Source organism: Anabrus simplex, chromosome 2 (assembly GCF_040414725.1).
Source record: "Anabrus simplex isolate iqAnaSimp1 chromosome 2, ASM4041472v1, whole genome shotgun sequence".
Lineage (NCBI taxonomy): Eukaryota > Metazoa > Arthropoda > Insecta > Orthoptera > Tettigoniidae > Anabrus > Anabrus simplex.
In genome coordinates this window covers 671,305,864-671,331,396 of record NC_090266.1, presented here as the reverse complement: position 1 = coordinate 671,331,396, position 25,533 = coordinate 671,305,864, and the positions used below count along the sequence as shown (strand labels likewise).

Genomic DNA, 25,533 nt, shown 5'->3' with positions numbered 1-25,533 from the left:
ACATTTTAAAGACACTTAATGACCTTGACCACAATATCAGGTTCACTAAGGAAGATGAAATCAACAAGTCTTTAAACTTAGTGGACTTAACCTCGACCAGAGCCAGTGATAATTTTATTTTCCAAATTTACAGAAAGCCCTCCCGCTGCTCCTTTGACAATAAAGAATGAGTCTTTACACCCTCAATCTCATAAACAAGCAACTTTCTACAATTTAGTTCATCGAGCATTAAATGTTCCACTATCCCCTTCTAACCGGAAAAGAGTTTGAATACATAAAAGAACTTGCAAAAGTTAACTGCTATAAACCTAACCTGATCAATAAGATTATTGGTAAAATAATATCAAAAAAATCTACAAATTTAATTCCAGATAAGCCCAAAAGAATAAACATTGCCACCTTCACCTTCAGTAACCCCGCCATACACAGCATTACTAACCCATTTAAAAAGCATAATATCAGAATCGCCTACCGAACTCTCAACACTAATCGGAATATATTCTTTTAATTCCCACTTGGTAAATACTTTCTCAGGACAAATTTATGAACTCTGGTATTTACAGACTCAAATGCCCCCAGTGTGAATTTTCTTATATCGGACAAACTGGCCGCAGTTTTAGAACTAGATACTTGGAATATTATAATGCCTTAAAGCATAAAAAAATACTCTGCCACGAGCAACCACATGGGGGATTCCGGCCACAATTATTCTACAATTAATCAGGACCTCCACATTATAAAATATGTAAATAAAAGCAGCTTAATGACTGGATTGGAAAATACGTACATTTTCTTGGATCAACATTTTAATAATAATAATAATAATAATAATTTGAATGATGTCCCTGAGAACAACAGCCCATTAATTGAACAAGTCCCCAAGTTACTCACTAATTTTAATATAAATCATAATAATTTCACAAAAATCTTCAATTATAAACCTTTAAATACCCCTCCGGTCGTCATAAGAGATTCCACCGTACCCCCTTCCCATAATACAACTCCGCCGCCAGCTTCCTGCACTCTCATTGTTGCGCCTACCCCTCCCGTCCCACCTTACTCTCCGCCTAAGCAAGCACACAGATACAACACACGCAGCAACGGGCATACGTTTAACAGACCCCCTCGAACGGCTAATGTTTCCAGTCAACGTTCATCCAACATAAAAGGTAAGCGATCTTTAGACTCTCATTTTGAATACCCTATTTTCAAGGCCCGAGTGCATCTTTTTCCTTTTTCCATTTTTAGACTTCAGTTAACGCACTTTGCATCTTATTCCGTTTTAGTCTTGAACTCCCAGTAAAAATGAAGACACCTGTTATTCGGCTGTAACCACTGTTTTTGGATGAAGTGGATATTGGCCTCTACCTCATAAGCGGCTTCAGACGTGATCAATCCTGCTTGAAGTGTTACTACTCGATGTCTGCTACAATATGTGATTTCTCTTGCCCGACTCACGTATCCATACAAGAGAGGGATTTAATTATTTCTTCATTCAAAAGAATATAATAATTTTTTTTGTTACGTATGAACATTCTTAATAACTGACTAGTAGCAATGAGGTTGATTATTACACTGCCAGTTCTTCGTTGTACCTTATGTTTTTAACCTCTGGCAACACGATTAAGAGTTTTTTTCACTTAGCTATGATGAACACTCTTATATATCTTCACTCTTGTTTTTATGTTTGAACACACTGACTGACTGGTAGCAATGATATCCTAATGATTTTAATTATTTCACTACCAGCTCTGTATTGTACTTACTGTTTTTAACCTCTGTTTCAACACGATTGTGTGTTTTTCTCTTAGCCATGTTGTAACATTCTATGTTTTTTTCACACTGGTTTTAAGCCTATTTGATTTTCTAAATGTAAATGTTGATTCTTAGGGTGCCGTATATTTTAAGGACACTAGATTTGAGGCCCTGACCTAACTTTAGGCTAAGATTTATTTTGGCTGATGATTCTTACGACAGTTAAGCGAAACATATCCCATCTTACAACTCCTGTTGTAATGTTTATATCCTAAATATAAGGAAAGATAGGTATTTGAAAGGTGGTGTTAACTATTATTCTTATTTTAATGTTCATAATCTGATGTCCAATACGGTCTACAATGAGATTTATTACTTGCAATCAGAAGGTGTTGTGTATTAAGAGAGTTATTTCACACACATGAAACAAAATTTTATTAAAGGAGAATTGCAATGATACAGTATTGCAAAATATGTGCCACTTGCACATTAAGCTCAAAGTCCAGCCTCTGCTGAAGAAAATGTATGTTCATGGAACGTACAGTTTTGACACAAACAGATTACCATAACAGATGAGATATATACAATATCTATTCGTTGCCAGTACACAAACTAAATGAAGACTCACTGAGGGAGAAATGTTGCATAGCAACTGACTTGCAAAGTTGAAGTGCTCGTTCAAGAGCTGAAGATTTGAGAATGTAAAGTTTGGAGAGATGTCAGCGAGTCTAAAGGTAGAGACCTCACGAGCTAGCTTCAGTCCACCTGTTCAGTAAGCTGCTTATACAGAGCATCCTCTGCACTTCTGAAGTAAGGTATAACTAGCCTTTGGACCACTGACCGCTTTCTCTCTCGGCCCACTCGCTTGTATAGGGTCTCGAGCTGTAACGTGGAGTGTGAGTTGGTCGCCTGGCCAGCTCTGCTGGTGAGAACTGGATACAAGCCGCGTTGCACGCTGGATTCAAATACCGGCACCGCAAGAGAAGTTATCTTACTAACACTCCTTGCTAATCTTATTAGTCTATGAAGCCATTTCATCCCTGCCTTTCCACAATATTTTATCATTTCAGGCCTATTTTAAACTATTCCTGCTGCTTTATGATAATGGAGTTTATTTACCATCCTTTCCGCTTCATTGGTTCTAATTTTGCCATCATTGTCCTCCTCCCCATGAGCTCGGTTATTCTTGACGTCACCAGGAAGATTTCCTTTTATGTTGAGAAGATTTTCAAAATATTCCCTCCACCTGTCTAACGATTCCCTGAGATCTATTATGAGTTCATCTGAATGACCCAATACGCAATTAATTTCCTTTATCTCTCCCTTCCTAAGATTCCTTATTACTGTCCAGAAAGGTTTCCCTGCCGCTTCACTTAGCCTTTCCAGGTTATTACCAAATTCTCCCTATGACTTCTGTTGGATTCAACAATTGTTTGTTTTGCTCTATTTCTTTCTTTCTTTCTGTCTGCATCAGTCCTTGTTTGGAGCCATTTCTGATACGTCTTCTTTCTACATTTACAAGCTGCTCTCACTTCATCATTCCACCAAGATGTTCGCTTTTTCCCATCTTTGCACACAGTTGTTCCTAGGCATTCCCTTGCTGTTTCTACTACAGCATCCCTGTATGCCACCCATTCTCTTTCTATATCCTGAACCTCTTTACTGTCCATTTTTTTGAACCTTTTGCTAATCATATCTATGTACTTCTGTATAACTTCCTCATCCTTGAGGTTTTGTACTCTTATTCATCTGCAGACAGATTTCACATTCTCTATCCTAGGCCTAGAGGTACTTAGTCCATTACAGATCGGATAGTGGTCTGTATCATCAAAAAATCCCCATAAAACCTGCATATTCATAACAGATTTCCTGAATCCAAAGTTGGTTAAGCCGGGCTGAGTGGCTCAGACGGTTAAGGCGCTGGCCTTCTGACCCCAACTTGGCAGGTTCGATCCTGGCTCAGTCCGGTGGTATTTGAAGGTGCTCAGATACGTCAGCCTCGTGTCGGTAGATTTACTGGCACGTAAAAGAACTCCTGCGGGACTAAATTCCAGCACCTCGGCATCTCCGAAAACCGTAAAAGAGTAGTTAGTGGGGCGTAAAACAAATAACATTATTATTATTATTATTATTATTGTTACGGAGTTTTCCGTGGTAGTTAGAGGTGAAAGAAGGTGCGGGGGGTGAACAGGTCTCAGGCTACGAAATTAAAGTGAATTTAAAATTTAACAAGGTTATATTTTCTTAGCAAAAAAACAAGAAATAACAATAATGGCAGGTACAGAGTAGCAAAACCACTAATCGAGAATGTACAATTACAGGATTTGGTGCTCCAAGAGCCAGACACACAATTCTTGAGCAATTAGCCCAACTTTACGATATACAGAATTCAACAAAGGGGCAGAAGACGCCCAATCAAGCCCAGGAGCACTTGCTCCCCATTACATCATAAAGCCTCCTCGAGGCGCGCAGAAACAAACTTCAAAAGAGCGATCTGCTCTCAAAGGTTAAGCCTATCAAAGGCCACACCAAACTCCACCTTCAAGTTGTCCTCTAAGGACATAAACACAGGGGTAAAGATACCCAACCTACTGAGGCCTATTAAGTGAGAAAATTTAATTACCTGGCCTCTAAAATACCAGTTTGAGAGGAGGCGAACTTGTGCTCCTAATACACTTTGTTTAAAACCTACTTGGCACTAGGCCGTTAATGCAAGGGCTAATCCCATACTAAAGAGGTGACTTTTAGAAGGAAACAATTTACATTACGTTAAGGAAGAAACGGTTGTGAAAATAAGTTCACCTCAATGCAATATGAGAGGGAGCTCGAGAGGGTTAAGCACTCTCTATCCCAATATGAAGCTTAAAAGATAGAATAAATACAAAGATTCTTTACATTTTAGGGAAAGTTACATGGTAGAAAAGCTTCGGACCCACCCCGAGAGTTAAACTGCTGAGCTAGCAAGAAAAGAAGTTATTATACGGCCATTACCTGTTGTTGAACTGCTGCCCGAAGAAAGAGGCGCTACCCGCCCCCTGCTATGTACTTTACACACTGAAAGACAGTACTGAAGTGGCGCAGAGACCCTAAAATCAGCAGTTTATATACTCTCGCAGAAAGTTCGAGGCGTTTCAGGAAGGAAAACACCCGCCCACAATCATTTTATTGGTGGATAAAGAAAACCCCTACACAAGATGAAGAAGAAACACATTATTGGTGGAAAATTAATTAAAGAAATTCGGGATTGGCTAAATTCAAAACAAGGGGAAAGAAAGGGTTAATATTGCCAACTTAAACAATGACTGAAAGAAATTTAGCAAAGAACAAACTTTTGAAATTAAATTTTCTCCAAAAAAAAACAGTTTTTTCACTTCGCACTAGGGTGCGCCGTTGTAGTTCTTCAGTAGTGTCCTCTAGAAGAGAATGTTCACACTTCTTACTACAAGCAAAACAAAAATACGTCGAAAACAACACAGTTCAGAAACTTCAAAATCTCCAAGTAGCGACATCTTCAGGATAACTTGAAAATTAACACATAAGACAAAGTTCAGACTTCTTCCAGTAGGGGGGGGGGGGGTTTCAACTGGCGCAAGGTTTGAATTAGCAGCATGGAGGTGTACCGCCCGGTACAATTTATTATTATTATTATTATTATTATTATTATTATTATTATTATTATTATTATTATTATTATTAAAGTTGGTTAAGATAGTCTTTTATGGATCTGGTGACCCTACCCTCCCAAGTTTAGCATTGTATAACCTTATACTTGGAGAATGTATTTGTAACTGCTACTAGAAGAACAACAAAAAGAATCATCTTTATTGTAGGTACAGGCTATAGTTAAATATTAATCCCTGAGACCTACTGAGCTATTAAAGCATATCAGCAACAACTTCTATACTTGGGGACAAAACATGGCGACCTCGCCTCGCACCACTACTCTCCAGTGGCAGCCCGGTGTCTATTAGCGGCTTACAGGATTTACTATGTCTACTGCAGCTAGAGTTGCCAAATCGTCTACTGCACTCTACATGAAGAAAGGGTAAAGACTAAAGAGAGTGTGGAAGAAAGTGGTTTGGCAACTTCTCCATAATAAAACAAGGATCTCTTAGAACTCGTTAACTCAGCAGGGTGCAGGGTGTGATTGACTGAAGTCTTCCAGCTCGCTTCTAGGAAGTAAGGCAGTCGTGTTTTGTCCTCAGGTATACTAGTGTAGGAACATTCTCAGTTTTCATAAATTACATGGTTAAATAACAATATTATGAATCGTCATCTTCTCCTTCCTAGTGTTTTCCCACTGGTGCAGGGTCCGCTGTTCTAATCTTGGCTCGCCATTTTGCACAGTCTTGGGCATCGTGTTGTCTTAAGTCCCGAGTCTTCATATCTGCATTCACTGTGTCATGCCAACGCTGCTTTGAACATCCTCGTGGTCGTTACCCATTAATTTCAAAGGTGTGGGTGAAATTGGCCACTGTTCTAGGTGCAGTACACAGGACATGACCATACCATTGGAGACGTTTTTCCAGTGCCTTCTCAGTGATGGGTGCAATGCCCATTTCTGGTGGATGGTGTCGTGTTTGACATGATGCTGGAGTGTGATGTCATCGATCAGCGGAGCATGTGCATTTCCATGGTGTGTAATTGGCACTCTATAGCTTTGTCAGCTGGTGGACATTCAACACTGTATAAAGCAACAGGGCGTACTACCATGCGGTATATTTTGGACTTCAGATGTAGTGGCATCCTTCTGTCGCAGAGTACGCCTGTGACTTCCCTCCATCTCATCCATGCTGCCTGTATCCTACTTCGCACTTCATCACGTATCCCACCATCAATCTGTAGGTGAGATCCTAGATACCTGAAGCCTACGTTGACAGCAAACTTCCAATTGTTCGGTTACCCTGGCAGAGCATGTAGTCTTGGTGTATTTCCAGGAAAAACATAATAAACACTCTTCCACAAAGTATAATTATAAAATTAGATTTTTAAAAACTAAACCCTTAGCTTGGCCAACCTTCATATTAAAGCTCCAACAGTTTTTGTTAAGGTGAGATAGCACCATTGGAGACAAAAAAGAGCATAACCCACCGAGTGAACTCTAAGATAAAATTGTCATAATTAATTAACAACAATTTAGAATACGTAAGACTATATCAAAATCAACTTTGAATTCAGGAAATCTGTTAAGAATATGTGGGTATTCTGGGGATTCTTTTGATGTTACTGACCACTATCTGATGTGTATTAAGTACTTCGAGGCCTGGGATAGAGAAAGTGAAATGTGTCTGCAGACGAATACGGTAGAAAATCTCCAAGACGAGGATATTAGACAGAAGTGCATTGATATGATTAGTGAAATATTCCCAACAATTGACAATAAGCAGGTTCAGCATATGAAAAGAGAATGAGTGTCATACAGGGATGCTGTAGTAGAAACAGCAAGGGAATGTAGGAAGAACTGTGGGGTGAAGATGGAGAAAAGGCAAACATCTTGGTGGAATAATAAAGTGAGAGCAGCTTAAACAACTAAAGAGAGAGAGAGAGAGAGAGAGAGAGAGAGAGAGAGAGAGAGAGAGAGAGAGAGAGAGAGAAGTGCATTAGAAATGAATCCAAGAAGACGTCATGGGAAGATTTTGCTAATAAACTAGAAAGGCTAGGTCAGAAGAGTAATAAAGAATCTTAGAAAGAAAGGAAAAAAGGAAATGAATATTGTTTTGGGTAAATCAAGTGAACTCGTAATAGATCACAGAGAATCGTTGGACAGGTGAAGGGAATATTTTGGAAATCTTCTCAACTTAAAACAAAATTGGTTCGGTGATATCGCAAACAACTGAGCTCATGGAGGAGGACATTATTTTGTGGAGTTACTGTATGTTTGAGGAAGTGGAAAGGATGGTAAATAAACCATTGTCATAAAGCACCTCCCCTGTGAACAATGTGACTGCTGCAGTGGGGAGGCTTGTGTGTCCCAATGAAGCAGATAGCCTAGCAGCAGCTGAAACCATAACAGATGGGTATCTGTTGAGAGACCAAACTAATGAATTGTTCATCGAAAGGTGGGTAGCGGCCTTTCGGATGTTGCAAGAGCAGCAGTCTGGATGATTGACTGATATGGCCTTGTAATAATACTCAACATGGCTTAGGTGTGTTGACACTGCTACATGGCTGAAATAAACGGGAAACTGCAGCTGTAACTAACTCCCGTGGATATGCAGCTCTCTCTGTATGAAAGATGTACTCACGATGGCTTCCTCCCGGTTAAAATATTTCTGAGGTAAAACAGACCCCCATTCAGATCTCTGGGTGGGGACTACATGAGAGGGGGCATTCATCGAGAAGATGGATACTGACATTCTGAGAGCCGGTGTGTGGAATGTCAGAAGTTTGAATCGTTGTGATAAGTTAGAGAATCTAAAAAGGGAGATGGATAGACTAAAGTTAGATGTAGTTGGTATAAGTGAAGTATGTTTTCAAGACAAGCAGGATTTTTGGTCAGGTGACTACAGGATTATCAACATAAAATCAAACGGAAAATGCGGGATTTGGTGTAATAATGAATAAGAAAATAGGGCAGCAGGTAAACTATTATGACCAGCATAGTGAATGAAAGGTTTGTTGTTGTCAGGATAGACAGCCAATGCCCACCACAATAGTGCAGGTCTGTATGCTTACTAGTTCAGCGGATGATGAAGGAATTGAAAGGATATATGAAGAGGTAGAAGATTTAATACAGTATGTAAAAGGTGACGAGACTCTAAATTTGATGGGAGACTGGAATGCAGTGGTAGGCCAAGGAAGTGAAGGTAACATAGTAGGAGAATTCGGATTGGGACAAAGGAATGAAAGAGGAAGCCAACTAGTTGAATTCTGCACAGATGTTATTTTAGAGCTTGGTAATACTTGGTGCAAACTCCGCAAACAACCCCTGTATACGTGGACAAGACCTGGAGACACTGGAAGGTATCAAATAGACTTCGTTATGATTAGGCAGAGATTCTGAAACCAGGTTTTGGGGTTTTGGATTGGAAAACTTTCCCAAGAGCAGGCGTGGAGTCCGACCATAACTTGTTGGTCATGAAATGCCATCTGAAATTGAAGAAAGGAAGGAATGCTAGGAGAAGTGATCCAGACAGGTTGAAAGAAAAGAGTGTGAGGGACTGTTTCATGGAACACGACGCACAAGGACTAAGTATAAGAATAATTTTGTGTGGCTATTTCTAGCAGAGTGCAGCCCTTGTAAGGCAGACCCTCCGATGAGGGTGGGCGGCATCTGATATTTGTAAGTAACTGCGTGTTATTGTGATAAGAACTAAGTGAAAAGGCTGAAGACAAACACAACAGCAGAAGAATGGACAGTCGTGAGGAATGAGGTCCCTAGGGCTGCTGAAGAAATGTTTGGAAGAAAGGAAAGGTCAACTAAGAATCAATGGATAACACAGCAGATACTAGACCTGATTGATGAACGAGGAAAGTACAAGAATGCAAAAATTCAAGAGGGCAGAAAGGAATACAGGCGATTAAGGAATGAAGTGGATAGAAAGTGCAGGGTAGCTAAGAAGTACAAGGATGTTCAAGGTTGTATGGTCCTAGGAAGGGTAGATGCCGCATACAGGAAAATCAAGGAAACCTTTGGAGAAAGGAAAACTGGGTGTATGAATATTAAGAGCTCAGGTGGGAAACCACTTCTAGGAAAAGAAGGCAAAGCAGAAAGATGGCAGCAACATGTCCAACAGTTGTATCAAGGTAAAGACGTAGATAATATGTTTCTGGAACAAGAAGAGGTTTGTTGATCCTGATGAAATGGAAGACCCAATTTTGAGGTCAGAATTTGACAGAGCTTTGAGAGACCTAAATAGGAACAAGGCATCTGCAATTGATGACATTCTCTCTGAATTACTGACTGCCTTAGGAGAAACCAGCATGGTGACGTTATTCCATTTAGTGTTTAAGATGTATGAGACAGGAGAAGTGCCATCTGATTTTTGGAAGTGATATAATTTATTTGTGTGATCTCTTTGACATGTCTTAATCTAGTTTTAAAGTTGCCTTATTTGTATATTTTCTCTGACACTTTCTAGTCAGATGTTACTGTTGCCACTGAATTTATTTATGCAGCAGTTGGTCGTCTTAAGTTTCATAAAACCTTCTAAAAGGTGATTACATGTTCCTTTACTTCAATTTATTAAACTTAAGAAGAAAGCAAGAGAATGGAAAAATTACTTCGTCCGGAACGTTTAAACATTGACCCAGAATCCAGTAACGCTCAACAAGAATGGAAACATTGGTACAGCACGTTCAAGAACTTCATTTTGGCGTATCAAGTAAGTGACGCTGACAAATTACGCATATTGATCAACCATGTTTCACCTACCGTTTACGAATATATCAATGAAGCCAAAACTTATAATGACGCTATTAGTATCTTGATTAGTATTTTTTCCAAGCCCGTGAACGAGATATTTGCTGGACACAAATTGGCAACTAGGAAGCAGCTATCTGGCGAAACTGTATCGATATATATACAGTCTTTACAGCTTCTGAGCAAGGATTGTAATTTTAAAGCTGTGACGGCAGAAGTGAACAGAGACGATTGTATTCGCGATGCTTTTATTGCCGGCCTTCTTGACTCAAGCATTCGTCAGAGGTTATTGGAGAATCCTAATCTTACTCTCGAGGAGGCTTCGATGAAAGCAAAGGCTTTAGAGTCGGCACTGGAACAATCTAGTCAGTACCAAGGACCTGCTTTAGTCAATACTGTCCAGGAGCATCGTTTCTCTAGTTCATCTCATTCAATCGGCGAATGACGTGAATGTAGTTCGGCGGGTGGTGAAATATCAGGTGAGGTTGTCGCCGCAACAACAAAGAAATACTACTTCTGTGGACTTAATTATCACAACAGAAACTCTTGTCCAGGAAGGGAGGCCATTTGCCGTGCCTGCTCAAAAATCGGCCACTACGCAAAGGTGTGTAAGAGCTCAAAATCTTAAAGCTCCAACAAATCTTGCCATTGTCATACCATACTTTTAGCTTCTATTTCTCCAATGGGTTGTTTATCTAAAGCTATAATACCCATCCGTTTGAATGGAATGAAGACCAACGCTCGAGTTGGTACGGGCAGTTCAACAAGTTTTATTTCCGAGAAGCTGGTCCAAAAGCTCAAAGTACCTATTTCTGCTAGTGGCCTTACTGTTACTATGGCTTCAACGTCGCTTAGCTCTTTCGTGAAAGGAGCCTGTTCTATAGATATAAAAATTGAAGACCACGTTTACAAAGATGTTGAACTTAACATTTTGACAGACCGTTGCTCTTGATGTCATTTTAGGACATGATATACTTGGCCATCATTCATCTGTAGAGATTAAGTTTGGGGGTCACAGAGAACCTCTGAGTATCTGCGGATTAACAGTAGCGAAGGTCGAACCTGTTCGACTTTTCCAAAATATACCTCCAGATTGCAAGCCAATCGCCATAAAGTCCAGATGCCACACAGCAACTGATATCAAATTCATTGAACAAGAAGTTCAACGACTTTTGAATGAGGATGTTATAGAAGAAAGCTTTTCTCCATGACGTGCTCAGGTTCTTGTTACCCAATCAGAAAACCACAAGCGCCGTATGGTAGTTGACTATTCATGAACAATAAATCAGTATACCGAGCTGGATGCTTACCCACTCCCACGTATCGAGGGTATAGTCAACAAAGTAGCAAATTATGAAGTGTTCAGTTCAGTTGACTTGAAAAACGCCTATCACCAGATCCCCATCTGTGAGGAGGATCGCCCTTACACAGCATTCAAGGCATGCTGTAAACTTTGGCAGTACAAACGGATTCCATTTGCCCCCACAAATGGAGTACCTTGTTTCCAAAGAACCATAGATACGATCCTAAAAAATGAAAGACTTAATGGGGTTACTACTTACCTAGACGATATCATTGTGGGTGGCAAGACCAAGGAAGAACACGACTTCAATTTGAAGAAGTTCCTGAAAGCCGTGGAAAAGTATGAATTCACGATCAACGAGAAGAAGTGTGTTTATTCGGTCAAAACAATAAAGCTACTAGGTTATATCATCTCCAATCATGAAATTCGTCCAGATCCCAACCGATTGACACCTTTACAAGAGCTCCCATTATCAACTGACACTGCTTCTCTTCGAAGAGCGATGGGCATGTTCGCTCATTTTGCCAACTTCATCCCAAGATTCTCCCAGAAAATACATAACCTTTGAAGTGGTAGTTTTCCATTAAATGACAAAGCTATTGAAGCATTTAAAGCGCTGAAAGATGATGTGAAAAATGCACTAGTATCAGCTATTGATGATAAAGCTATGTTCACTGTAGAGATTGATGCTTTAGAACACACCATTGGGGCAACACTAACAGAAAAAGGACGCCCCATTGCGTTCTTCTCTCGCACACTAAACCGATCTGAACGACGACATTCATCCAACCCTCCGGCGTAAAAGGCATATGCGTATCTGCGTACCGAACTCATTCGGCGTCTTTCCCTATCGGAAGAGCAACGTGTTTGTCAACTGCTCTTGGAGGAGGAGCTCGGTGACCGAAAGCCATCCCAGTTCTTACGAGACCTTAGGTCTCTCGCGGGCAGCACACAAGTACAAGATAACCTCTTAAGAAAGGTATGGATACAGCGCCTGCCGTCACAAGTACAGGCCATTTTACAAACTCAGAGTGAGATGCAGCTAGATAAGGTTGCCGGCTTGGCCGACAAAATTCGGAGGTTTCAACCGTGTCGCTTCCCGCCGCTGTTCACGCCGTGAGTACACCACCAGTTAGTGAGGTGAGCTAGCTCGCGAAGAGGATAGATGAACTTTCACATCAGATGGCAGCACTGCAAACTTCTTTCCGTGAACCCTCTCGTTCCTGGGATCGGCCAAGCCGTCCTAGCAACAAACGCAGGTCTTTCTCCGACAGCCAGTGCACAAGGTGTCTGCTGGTACCATCTCCGCTTTCGCGAAAAGGCGCAGAAATGCGAATCACCTTGTAGCTTTCCGTCAAACTCCAACGGCAACCAGTGAAGGCGGTAAATGGTTGCCCAACAGATGGAAACCGCCTCTTTATCACGGACAAGAACAGTAAACATCAATTTCTGATCGATACTGGGTCGGATTTGTGTTGCTTCCCGCATAAATTCCTGAAGGGGTGTCGCCATCAGACCAGTTATGAACTCGCAGCTGCCAATAATTCCACAATCCACACATGCGGGACTATGCATATGAAACTGAACCTCGGACTCCGACGAGAACTTTCATGGAAATTTGTTGTTGCCGACGTCGCACTTCCCATCATAGGATCAGACTTCCTTGCCTCTTATCTTCTGCCAGACTGTCGAAACAAACGCTTGGTCGACGGCATCACAGGCTTATCAGTGAACGTCCAAACTGCTAACTCTCTACAACCCAGTGTGAAGGCTCTCAATGTACCGACTACGTTTCATGAAATTTTAAAGGAATATCCTGACCTCACTCGTCCATCTGGAGCCCTGTGAGAAGTACGCCATTCTACGGTACATTTCATCCGCACTACACGAGGACCACCTGTTTCCTGCCGAGCTCGTCGTCTCGCCCCGGATCGTCTCCAGATTGCTAAGAAGGAGTTTGATGTCATGCTTCTGGAAGGTACAGCACGGCGCTCTGAGGGTCGTTGGTTGTTACCTCTCCATTTGGTACCGAAGAAGGACGAAGGCTGGCCGCCCTGCGGAGATTATCGTGCCTTAAACTCACGGACCATTCCTGACAAATATCCACCTCGGCATCTCCATGATTTCAGCCATCAGCTCCGCGGATGCACTATTTTCTCCATTATTGACCTAGTGAAGGCCTACACCCAGATTCCCGTGAACCCAAGTGACATTCCAAAGACCGCAATCATGATGCCCTTTGGACTGTTTGAGTTTCCTTTCATGACCTTCGGACTATGCAATGCTGGTCAGACCTTTCAAAGATTCATAGACGAAGTACTATCAGGTCTGGATTTCACGTTTGCGTACGTCGACGACATCTTGGTCTTCTCTAAGAGTTCTGAAGAATACAGGCGCCACTTGTGAGCTCTCTTCCACCGCCTCTCTGAGTATGGCATCCTCATCAATGCTACCAAGAGTGTCTTAGCATCTCCGAAAGTCACCTTCCTCAGATACGAAGTCTCCGCCGCAGGGACCCGACCACTGCCGGAACGCATCACAGCTATACAGAATTTTCCTCTCCCGAAAACTGCACGTGATAAACGTTTCCCGGGAATGATCAATTTCTATCGCCGATTCCTTCCCTCAGCATCGCAGTACCAGGCTCCACTCCACGCAGCTGTATCCAGTTTACGCGGCTCTCAACAGGTACCCTGGACACCAGAAATGGAACGCATCTTTGCCGCCTGTAAAGAAAGCGTCGCTCAAGCTACGCTCCTAGCGCATCCTGATCTGCAAGCACCATTGGGATTGTTCAGTGATGCATCCAACAGCGCTATTGGAGCTAGCCTCCAGCAATACGTGGACAATGCTTGGCAGCCTGTAGCCTTCTTCTCTAGCAAACTGTCTCCGAAGCAAACCGAATGGCCAGCCTACTAATGGGAGTTGCTTGCAGCTTGTGAAGCAGTGCAGCACTTCAGATACATTTTGGAAGCCCAGCAGTTTACAATTTATACAGACCACAAGCCCGTGACTTACGCCTTCCAGCAACGTCGCGACAAACTACCACCTGTGCAGCTGAACCAGTTATTGTTCATCGCTCAGTTCACAACGGACATTCAGCGCATTGAACGCTCCTCCAACGTAGTTGCAGATGCACTGTCTCGCGTCAACGGAGTTGCCAGTAGCATCTTGGACTTCTGCGCTTCGGCACGATCACAGGAAGGGGATGCAGAACTCCTTGATCTGTTGAACCGCAAATCAGCACTTCGGTTGCAGCAAATCCAGATACCAGGAACCAACTTCACTTTGTTCTGCGACACTTCAACGCGTTGACCCAGACCGTTTATCACTGCACCTTTTCGCAGACAAGCTTTTGATTCTCTTCACGGTCTAAGTCATCCTGGTGCCGGAGCGACCGCCCGTTTCCAGAATGCTTCGTATGGCCCCACATGCAAAAAGACTGCCGTACATGGGCACGAGCCTGCCAGGCATGTCAACGCTCGAAGGTCACGCGCCATAACAACGCTCCAATTGGCAACTTTACCCCAGCGTCTGCTCGCTTCCAGCATGTCCATCTGGATATCATCGGCCCACTCCCTCTTGCTGGAAATTACTCTTACTGTCTGACAGCAGTGGATCGATTCACCCGTTGGCCAGAAGTCTGGCCACTGGAATGCATCACAGCCAAAGACGTTGCCGAAGCTTTTGTAGCTTGCTGGATCTCTTGCTTTGGATCACCACATCGTATCACGACCGACCAAGGCAGACAGTTCGAATCTCAGTTGTTCCGAAACCTGGGGATTCTCACCGGAACATCGCGCTCCCGGGCAACCAGCTGGCATCCTTGTGCCAACGTTTCCACCGTCAACTCAAGGCAGCCATCATGTGCCATCCTGATATGTCTTGACTGCAAGCCTTACCAATTGTCTTACTTGGTATCCGAAGTGCGCATAAAGAAGATCTTGGCACTTCGTCGGTAGAGCTAGTCTACAGAGAACCAATTCGACTTACAGGAGAAATGCTTTGTGCCACGACAGACAACCGCCTTGAGGACACTTCAGGCTTTGTAGTCAGACTCCACCAACAAATGAATCGACTACGTCCTTTGCCAGCATCACGGCATGATCAACATTCCACCTTCATGTTCAGGGACTTGAGCACTTGTACTCATGTCTACCTATGTGATGACACGGCCCACATCGAGTGTTAGATCGAAGTGATAGGACACTGACTGTGCAGATAAGAGGCAAGCCTGTCCGCATCAGCATTGATCGCATAAAACCTGCTTTCCTCCTGGCTGATAACACACCATTACCTGGACAACATACCACTCAGGATCATTGCATCAGCCCAGAGAACACTCTCCACAATGACACAGCGGCAGCATCACCGGCACCTAAAAGTGCTCCACTATCCTGCGACTTGGCACCTAGAACTCGCATCGGCCGAAGAGTTTGGTTCCGGGATTACATTCAGCCGTGACTACCTCGACTCCGTGGGGGGCTGGTGTGGCGAAACTACGTCATCCCTCCGCCACAGGAACCTAGAGAGCAGCAGCTGGACCTCGTCACACTAGGCAACGCTGGTCAGAGCGTGTAGACTGCCCGTCTTCTTTATGATTTCTATGGCAGCATAATTGAAACAAGATATAGTAAACAAATACATTGAGTGCCTTTTTACATATTGTCATCTATGGATGGCGTTGTAGGAAACGACAATATAAAGCCCGTGTTAACTGTAGCTGGCAAGTCAGTAAGTGTAATGTTCCCCACAAACAGATGTTTTCAGTCTCATTCATATGTTGTGGAAATTAGTGTATTTAGCCGACACAGAAAATATATTAGCAGCAATAGAATCCCTTCGGCTTAATGAAAATGAAACTGACTCCAATTTAGAGACTAGGCTTACTGAAATGTGCAAGTCTTCAACATAGGCTCACTGAAAGCAATTCAAACTTAGAACGTAGGTTAATACAATCTGATAATTTTGGTAGACTTAATGAGTCTAATGCAAATCCAATAGTATTTTGCAAGTCTTGAACATTTTAACAGAATCAGTCACTCAGGTCAATAAAACGTTGAAGCTAAGTTTGTCGAGTCAAATGCAAACTTAGAATTAAGATTCAGCCAGTGTAGCACTTGTATTGGGAAAAGGTTTAAAGACACTAATCTTGAAATGGATAATAAGCTCACCAAAATCAACACTCGGTTATTACAGAGTGTGGAATCTCCGAGAGATTCTCTTAAAACACAGGTCATAGAAGCTGTGAGGGAAGACCTACAAAAAATTCTTCCAACTTCATAACAGCTAACAAATTGAAGGCACTGTTGACAACATTCAAATTGAAATGAGAAGGCAAATAGAAACCATAAATGACAAAGTAGTAAATTTATCATTAGTTCAGCCCGTGGACTGTTACGCCTAACGACTGTCATTTGTTTTCTCGCTCGCAGCCTTCTTGGAAAGGATGTTCTGCAGTAGTGCTCTGTGCTGCCAACCTCTCTACTTAGGAACTATGCTTCGAATTGTTCCCCGTTCTTGCCGTCCGCGAAGCGGCCTCAGGCCCCTAGTTTCGTATACGGTTAGGATAGGATCTAGACAAGATGATTGGTCTGGACGGTTAGGATTTCTGCCGTGGATAAGACCATTGGTCTGGACGGTTAGAAGTGGCGTTAGGTCTCTAGTTTCATATAGGTTTAGGATAGGATCTAGACTAGATGATTGGTCTGGACGGTTAGGATTCTTGCTGTGGACAAGACCATTGGTTTGGATGGTTAGGATTCTTGCCGTGGATAAGACCATTGGTCTGGACGGTTAGAAGCTGCGAAGCGGCGTTAGGCCCCTAGTTTCGTATACGGTTAGGATTCTTGCCGTGGACAAGACCATTGGTCTGGACAGCTGTTAGAAGCCGCGAAGCGCTTTTATTGTGCTGCGGTTGGCAACGGATTATCATCAGCATACTTACGTGAAGGAGGTCACGTGCCACTTTACATTGGCCAATAAGAATACAAGTAGCTACTTCAGAAATGAACATGGCGTATAACTTTCTTAATTAGGTCCTAAAAGTAAATGTGCTTCTTGGGGCAGGATGGTGGGTTCCTGAACATCGCAAGGAACACACATCTCCTCCGAGACGCTCTCCAAGTAAGATTTCACTAATTCCACTCACTTGTAACATTACAAATTATGCCGGTCTACGGGCTGAACTAATGCCGTAAATTTAGAAAGGAAAGAGATGTCGAGGTCATTTTCAAATTCATCCGGTATTACGGGAGAAAACCCCATCACAACTGTTATCTGGGTTCCAGATGAGAAACCGACTAAGTTTTCCGGTAAAGAGGAATACACAGCTAAAAAATATCTCCCCGACATAGAAGAATACTTTCATGAGACCAAGTTAGGGGAAGACAAACGACTTAAGAGTAGCCTCCAAATTGCTAGATTGCAGAGCAATGGCGTGGTTTTTCGCTTTCAAATTTAGAATGAAAACATGTTACTACTTTAAAGAAGCTTTACTGAAGCATTTTTTGAACACGGAGACTCGGTACATGATAAAGTTGCAGTTGTACTTAAAAACGTACAATGCCTCTGTAAATTCTTCTTGGTACTCTGATTTTTTTATCTCTCAGCTCAAGAAGATGCAATTAATGACCCTCCATTACCAGAAAAGGAATTAACTCAAGTCATCATTTTGCAATATCCTACACACGTGTAAGAAATTCTTGTCTGGGACAGTTGGATGGCATATTGCGCAGGCTAGATATGGCACACATCCAGACTGGAAATAAACTTAATAAACCAGAGGATGTGACAACACATTCGGTTCTATTTGCAGTACAAGATAAGGTCACCAAAGTACACGAGGGGAAGAAACAGAATCTCCAAGAGCTTTACTTTACAAAGGGTATGAGAGATGACCATATCGTGGGAAAAGACCTTACAACTACAGACCAACCTGGAGAACTCAGAGCAACCGGATGAAAGTTCAGATTCTCACCTAGCGGCGCTTGACAAGAGATGGAGAGAAACACAATAATACTTCCAGAAAGATTACCAGGACAGCAATCAAGCAGGTGCAATGTCTGTGGCATACCAAGAGTACAATAGAAGACACTTGAACACTGGACAACACCCTGGGCCAACAAGTTCTGTTTTAAAAAAATTAAAATTTTTAACAAGGATATCGCCTGAAAACGAGGTGGGAGAACCATGCGTTGTGACCAGTATTAACTACTGGCACATTGATGATTATGACCACCTCCATGAAGACGTGACATTATATAGCTCAAATATACAGCAAAACTTGCCAATAATTTCCATTGACATTGGACTTATCCAAGGTTCTTCATTAATTGATTTGGGTGCACAAGCATCTCTCATTTAGGATAAAATGTTAGACACTAGAAAGTCAGAATATGACGTACTTGTGAAACCAGTAGCTCAATTAAAGGTACGAGGTGTTATTCCTGACAAGAGTATCTGATGTACGAGGGTAGCCCAGAAACTAATGGACCACATTTTTTCCCTTCAACAATTATTTATTGAACACAATAAAACTTGGTACACAAGAAAGAATGATGTTTATTCTACACTCCCTATTTTTCCACGTAATCTCCTTCCTGTTCTATGGCCTTCCTGCAGCGAGACAAGAGCGTGTATGCCCTGGCGGTACGCCTCCTTGTCTGAGAGAGCTAGGTCAGGCTTATAGGGTGGGTGGGGTAACACTGTCCAACCCTGTTTTGTGATGTGTTCCAATGTCCTCAACTTGTGTGAGGGTTGGTGTCATCATGTTGAAGCAAACATTCATATGGGTTGTTATGGCGTCCAGGTTGCTGGAAGCGCTTCTTGAGTTTGGTTAATGTGTTCACATATGCCTCAGAATTAATGGTGGTGCCTCTCGGCATCACATCAATGAGTATGACACCATCACAGTCCCAAAACACAGTGATCATGACCTTACCAGGAGAAGCAGTTGCCTTGAGTTTTTTCTTCTGTGGAGAGACAGGATGGCACCATTCCATCGATTGCAGTTTTGTTTCGGGCTCAAAATGGTGAACCCAGGTTTCATCACCTGTCACAATCCGGGACAAGAAGGCTTCCCCCTCAGCTTCAGCAACTCAGAAGAAATGTTTTTTTCTGAGAGTTATGTGTTGCTTTGTAAGACGGCGCAGAACCTATCTTGAACACTTTTTTTGCTTAATCAAGAGCACTGATGATTACACCCACACTTCCTTTGCTGATTGACAGCTCCCATGCCAACTGCAGAGTCATTCTGCGTCGGTCCTCATGAATGATAACATCAGCACGCCGCATCGTGTCAGGTGACAGCCGTGGATGGCCTTCCCGACCACTGCAAATCCTGGAACATTACTGAACTGCTTTTAGATGGCCTCACCCTCTGTGCCCAGCAACTAACCGTACTTACATCGACTACTGATGCTCCTTTAATCTGCTCCTTCTTTAATCTTTAATTTGTGAATGTTTACAAGAGTTTCTTGCTCTACAGTGAGAAATTCAATGACTACACGCTACTTATACATCACTTACAGACACCATGTTGAACTATTGTTGCAAGTACGCTACCTGTCGGAAGAAATGGAAACTTCACGCGCACTCTGAAAACTTCAAAAAATTCATATCTAAAGTTTCGCATTCGTACAATTGTAGGGGGCTGAGAAAAAAATTGTGCATTATTTTCTGGCCCACCCTTGTAAATACCAAGCTTTCATCGAGTTTTGTTTTGACGGGATATCCTTTGAACAGGTATTCCTGGTGACATCCAATATGAAGTTTATCATCATTTTAGGCTCGGACTTTATAATCAAGTTTAAAGGGATTATAGATAATGCGGCTAATGTCATTAATTTATACAACTTGGGGTCTGTAGAATTGCAGCTAATTGGAGAGGATACCAGGATTCATGGGATTCATTCTCCTCTGATAGAAATTGATGGTAGGATCAGCGATGCTGCGTCAGTCAATGAAGAAGAAAATCCTGAAGAAGGACCTGTTGGATGTGATAAAAAGGGTGATCCCAATTTAGGGGAGCCCATTATAGAGGAATTCGACATGGGTCAAGCATACCTCACATCGGTAATTAGTACAGTTGAAAGCCCAGCACCCATTCCTGACTTAGCTATTGCAGAGCAAGAAATTTTTTCAAGCTTATCCTGATGTATTTGATAAGAAGCCCAGAGTAATTCGAAACTTCCAGCATCACTTTGAAGTTAAGGCTAAATCCCCTTATAAGAAGAAGCCATATCCAGTGCCTAACAAGTACCGTGATGAAGCAAGGAAATGAATTAAACAGATGGAAGCTGATGGAATTATTTCCAAATGTATTACATCCTACATCAATCCTCTGGCGATAGAGATGAACCCTGCTGGCAGCTTGCGAGTTTGCTCTAAATGAATGGCTTTTTCTCGAATATGACCCCCTTCCTCCACTACAAGATATCATCAGGCAATTGGATGGAAAAACTTTTTTTACTGGCATGGATATGACATCCTATTTCCATATTCTATTGGATGTGCAGAGTCGGCTTTTTACAGGGTTCCTATTTGATAATGGCGCATATCAGATTGAGAGAATAGATGGTTCAATTGAAGGAATCGTAAGAAATACTTTCGTAGAGTGGATAATTGAAAAGAAAATCCCTGACTTTTTTTTTTTTTTTTTTTTTTTTTTTTGTTATTTATGAGTTTCATGTCTATTGACTGATTACACATATATGGATAAGAAAGAAATTCCACCTTATCAATACTGTTTATTGTAAATGACTTGCACCAGTGCTGGTTTCGATCCTATTTGGTCATCATCAGCTGACATATCATGGTTTTACATCTATTAGGCATTGGTTTTTGTTACTTGTCTGAAAAGATGTCATCCATTAGCACATCCAGATGTCTAATGGGGGTATGAGTTGGATGTATGTTGTCATTACATTTGTAAGTTTGTAAAAGTAAAATTGTTTATGAGTTTTAAATATGATTGTAAAAGGTTAGCCTAAGCTTAAAAGCTAAATTGTGCATACACATTAAACACATTAAAAACACTAAACACCATATATTTGGGTTTAAAAGTTCATGTCTTGCATATTCCTTCTTCAGATTTCCATGTTAGAGTCTTGTAATCATGTATTTATATCGGTTGTTTTTTTGCTCGTAAACCAAGGTATAGGTTCTTGAGAATGTTCTATTTGACTGAAAGATGTATTCATGTATGCTTATGATAAAAACACATCATTAAATGATCCAGTAGTGTGGACAAAGACAGTATGTGGCTCCGCTGTAAACAAAATCTTGTTCTTAAAGGTTTGTAGCAGATGAAGAAGTCTTGGTTTTGTGGATTTGATTGAATTTGGATTTTGGTGGTAACTCCTTCCTTGTCTATATCTGTGTGCCGGTTCTATGGTTATCTGTGAAAGATAAACTGATATGAGTAAAGTGTTGTGAGTTTGAAGGAATGCCTAAGGATGTGTGCGAAATGAATTCTTACTTACTGCTGTTCTTGTGGTTGGGTGGCATTCTGTTTGAGAGCTCGCTGCGTACTGCTACACGTTTGCCTTAGGCTTATATTGGCTGTAGTCAGGGGTAGTGAGAGTGGCTGTTGTGGGGGGAGGGATGGAGCTGGGCATGTCGTTCGGCGGTTTTTTCAAACGTGCTGTGTTCTGTTTATTAACTATTTTGAGGTAATCATTTTGTAGGGTGGGAATAACTTTATTAAAGATAATATTGGTTTTTTCTGTAATGTCATTTATATTGTAGTTAGGATTAGCATATTGGTAGACATTCCATTTCTTTACTCATATAATTTATATATGTAAGAGAACATAAAATTCCAATTATACTGCGTTGAGCAATTCCCCTCTTAATTAGTACAGGGTCAGATAAAGCTTCGCCTACTCTAATTCTCTAAGATCTATTTTCTAGAAATATATCCACCCATTCAGTCACTCTTCTGTCTAGTCCAATTGCACTCATTTTTGCCAGTAATCTCCCATGATCTACCCTGTCAAATGCCTTACCTAGATCAGTTGCGATACAGTCCACTTGACCTCCTAAATCGAAGGTATCTGCTATACAGGGTTATTCACCTAACATGTTACACGCAAATAACTTCTAAACCATTAAAGATATCAGCATTCGGTTTTCATATTCGTAAATGGTACGCAGGGTCTTGTAAAATAACGTGCTGCTTAGTCTCATGGGGTGATTAACAACCGAGATATTGATACTAACTCCATATTTTTTAATAGAACAGCACAAATTTATACAACTGATTTAAAAGTTCATCTGCGTACAAGTTCAAATATGTAAGTATTTTCAAAATAGGACAATTACTTTTTGAGATATAAGTAAGAACAGCATGCACTGTTTTGCATGCCGCATCAGACGGCGTGAAGTCAGCCAAGGGCATATTGAGGCGCAAGCTGTTTCCTGGGAGTGAGTTCAGTCACAGAATGGGTACCATGCATGTAAGCACCCCGTACGCTTGTGATGGGTTTGCAAAGTGTGTATGACAGGCGAACACATGACAGGACAGAAAGGGTTGATGTGTTTAAAACGAATAAAATAAGTACTTTGCCTTGACGGGAACATAACGAAAGCTACAATTGTCACTGGTTTTAGTGTACAGTTCATACTACTCTGAGTTGAGAAATAAACATAACACAAAACACCGGAAGAGCTCCTTCTAGAAAAGCAAATGTTCAGAGCTGATCGTAGTGAGATGGCAGCAACAATATTATTTATGTTTTACTTTACACACATTAATCTCCGCAGAGCTCCAGCGCGACTGTAGTAGCGTACATTCGGGAGAGCGTAGACTCGAGTCCTGCCTCGCCCAACCTGACATTGGTTTTCATGGTGTCCCATGTTCAACACCAGGCAAATACCAGATAGGTACCTTTGTGATAGGCCACGGCCGACTTTCTTTCCAAATCCTTCGCATTCCCATCTGTCAGAAAAAACGCGAAACTGAGCGCAGCCTATTACATGTCAAAACAAAACAATACAACTTTAATCTCCCTTCCCCGTTGTGTGTTCGCCAGTCATACAATAACGTTTCACACCCAGGGTATGTTACGGTGCATCACATTATGTTTACAGTACATGCCTGGTATCCATTCTGTGGCTGGAATCAAGGCCAGGAAGCAGCTTGCGCCTCAATATGTCCTTGCCTGACTTCACGCCATCAGATGTGGCATGCAAAACAGCACATGCTGTTCTTATTTATATCTCAAAAAGTAATTGTCCGATTTTGAAAATACTTACTTATTTGAACTTGTACGCAGATGAACTTTTAAATCAGTTGTATAATTTTGTGCCGTTCCATTTAAAAATATGGAGTTAGTATCAATATCTCGGTTGTTAATCACCTCATGAGACTAAGTAGCACGTTATTTTACAAGACCCTGCGTACCATTTACGAATATGAAAACAGAATGCTGATATCTTTAATGGTTTAGAAGTTATTTGCGTGTAACATGTTAGGTAAATAACCCTGTATATTGCTGGAATCCTGCAAGTTGAGCTTCAGTGGAATAACCTTTCCTAAACCTGAACTGCCTTCTATCGAACCAGTTATTAATTTTGCAACTATGTCTAATATAATCAGAAAGATTGCTTTCCCAAAACTTACATCCAATGCATGTCAAACTGACTGGCCTGTAATTTTCAGCTTTATGTCTATCACCCTCTCCTTTATACATGGGGGCTACTATAGCAACTGTTCATTTGGTATAGCTCCTTCATGCAAACAATAATCAAAAGTACTTCAGATATGGTACTATAACCCAACCCATTGTCTTTAGTGTATCCCCTGAAATGTTATCAATTCCACTGCTTTTCTACTATTCAACTTTTGTTACTTATTGTAAATGTTGTTATCTTAGGTGAATTTTTAATACTTCTTTAGTATTAATCACCTCCCCAATCTGCACATTATCCTTGTGATCAAAAATCTTTACATACTGCTGACTGAATACTACTGCATTTTGAAGATCCTTGCATACACACTCCCCATGTTCATCAACGATTCCTGGACTGTCGTTCTTGGAACCTTTTTCTGCCTTAAAGCACCTAAACATACCCTTCCATTTTTCACTAAAATTTGTATGACTGCCAATTATTTGTCATGTTATCCTTAGCTGACTTCTTTGCTAGATTCAATTTCCTAATAAATTCCTTCAATTTCTCCTTACTACCACAGCCATTTCTAACTCTATTTCTTTCCAACCTGCACCTTCTTCTTAGTCTCTTTACTTCTCTGGTATAATACAGGGTGAAGCGAAATTCACGCACTCGAGCGTCGCAGCGCGACTTCACATGCCAGCAATAGAAAAATATCTCTCACAAAAGTTTGTCCTGCGAGTATATCCAGGAGAAAAAGGACGTTGAAGAGTGGCAATCTGGCAACACTGTAACCACATGTAAGGTAACTACCTCTGTCAGCACCCATTAGTCGTGCTGTACAGTTGGTGCAGTGGATAGAGTTTTCGGTTAGCATGCAGGAGGTCGAGGGGGTCGATCCTGGTTTGAGGCGTATGTTTTTTATTTCGTAAATGTAGTCCAGGTGGTATGGTATCTGGCATCTTAATCATCAACAGCGATTGCAGCGGGTCCTCTAGAAACGATTTGCACTTGCATATTACGATTCTAGAAATGCACGAACATTCGTTTTCATTGGTCAGCTTTCAAAGACGCCCTTTCCACATCGTGGGCGTGAATTTATTCGAACCACTTCATCTACTAGATGCGTTACGTGTTCAGCGTTACTATATTTTGTAATTGTAGGATACATGTGACCTAAGAAACGGTGTCTTACTGTATTACAGTGTGTAATGTCCGATGGAAATTAGCAAATAAAGAAGCGCCTCAACCCAGGATCGAACCTTCGACCTCCTGCATGCTAACCCAAAACTCTATCCACTGCACCAACTGTACAGCACGACTAGTATGTGCTGACAGAGGTAGTTACCCTACATGTGGTTACAGTGTTGCCAAGTTATCACTCTTCAACGTTCTTTTTCTGCAGGATATACTCGCAGGACGAACTTTTGTGAGAGACATTTTTTTATTGCTGACATGTGAAGAGTAGCGCTGCGACGCCCGAGTGCGTGAATTTCGC

General features: G+C 41.6%; 1 protein-coding gene across 4 annotated transcripts in view; it reads left to right on the top strand.

The window, feature by feature from the left end:
* The window catches only part of LOC136863022 (actin nucleation-promoting factor WASL), a 227,098-nt gene that overhangs the window by 54,622 nt on the left and 146,943 nt on the right, over positions 1–25,533 (top strand). The gene's annotated exons all lie outside the window — the stretch shown is intronic.